Genomic DNA, 1,580 nt, shown 5'->3' on the forward strand with positions numbered 1-1,580 from the left:
GGTTTGGGTAGGTCTGGTCTCCTGCCATGAAATTGGGAGATACCTGTGATTTCTGCCATTCAAAGATTCTCTAGCTGGGTTAGGCAGAGGCCTTGCCTTCTGAGCTCTGCTGGGGAGGGTCTGTATCAAGCTCCCTCCTCTCTTTGCTAATGGCAGTCCTTTATTATTGAATTTAGAACGACATTGACTCACCCAATGAGTTTCCTTTCTACAGCGTGGACAAAGTTCAGGTCCTTTTAAACCCGAATTAGGTGGCCCTGGCTTATGCTTTGGCTCGGGCCGCAGTTAGTTTTCCACGGCCAGGCTGATCGGCCTGTGCTGTCTACACTCTCTTTGAAGATGACCTGTCTTCCCATAGCTAAAGCATTTTCTTCTAGATCTGATATAATTTGCCAATGCGGCTGCCTTGAGGTTGGCTTTGTATTCCTCTGTCTCTACAGTCCTGCATATCCTGAGATAATCTAACAGCGTACCATGTTCCCTGTAGGGACGCAAGGCATTTTTACAGTGCTTATTAGCAAAATCATGACAGCTTATGCACTAGGTCTCTTACTGCCTGGACATTTTTTACACACTTGGAAATAGCATCTTTCAGTTGGGACACAAAGTCAGCATAAGGCTCATCATTCCGCTGTCTTATAGCCGTGTAACTCAGCTTTCTCCTGATGGAATTATCTTTTCCCAGGCACTTAAACAAACCTCACATATCTGTCCTATTGTCAGTGAACTGTAATTGGGACTCAAGTGTGATATAATTCTTATCCCCTAGCAATTGATGAATTCCTATATCTATCCCATCCTCAGCATTCCTAAGTGCTCTTGCCAGAACTGCTTCCTTCCACAGCATAAGATATTGCAAATATTCTGAAGAGGAAAGACATATTTTTACTAAAGCTCTTCCGGTCTGTAGGGGTCCAGCTCTCGGACCCTGCCAGAGCCTTTATCATGCTCATTACAAAATGTGAGTCTGGGCCATAATAATTGACTGCCTGCTTGAGATCTTTTAGCAACTTAAAGGGAAAGGCACTATGAATGCCTGTGGGTGTTTCCCATAAGGCAGTCTGCTAACAACTCTTAACAGGATAAGACATCCTAAATTCTAGATCTTCTTCTGCAATCCCTCTTTCTACTCTTGAAAGTAAAGATGCTTTTCTATACTTTGCTTCTCTACTTCTGTTCTCTGAGCTGCTCTTCTTAACCTGTGTATCTCTTCCCTAACTTCCCTAACTTCTACTCCATGTCAGCTCCCCTAGTTTGCATTTCTTTGGAGCTAATCTCTCTACTTCCAGCACTGGCTTGCTTGATTGTTTTACAATCTCTGGTCTTTCTTACACTAAATTCCATCAGGGGAGCAGATGATTTTACTATGTCCTCTTCTGACTCAGGCTTAGTTTTTTCAGTTCTGCCTAAAATCTCTTTTGTGTGATACCCATTCTGCCTGGTTCTCACCTGATTTGAGTTTGAGTATCTTAGACGGTCCTCATTACTCTGCTGGTTCTGTTTCTCTGCTTTCTCTACCTTTGAAAGCAAGGGAGCTCCCTGGGGTTGTTTAATAGCCTTGCTTTGGATCTTGGAATTCA

This window comes from Echinops telfairi, unplaced genomic scaffold (assembly GCF_000313985.2).
Source record: "Echinops telfairi isolate 266 unplaced genomic scaffold, ASM31398v2 ScPeMD7_7468;HRSCAF=8506_0, whole genome shotgun sequence".
Classification (NCBI taxonomy): Eukaryota; Metazoa; Chordata; class Mammalia; order Afrosoricida; family Tenrecidae; genus Echinops; species Echinops telfairi.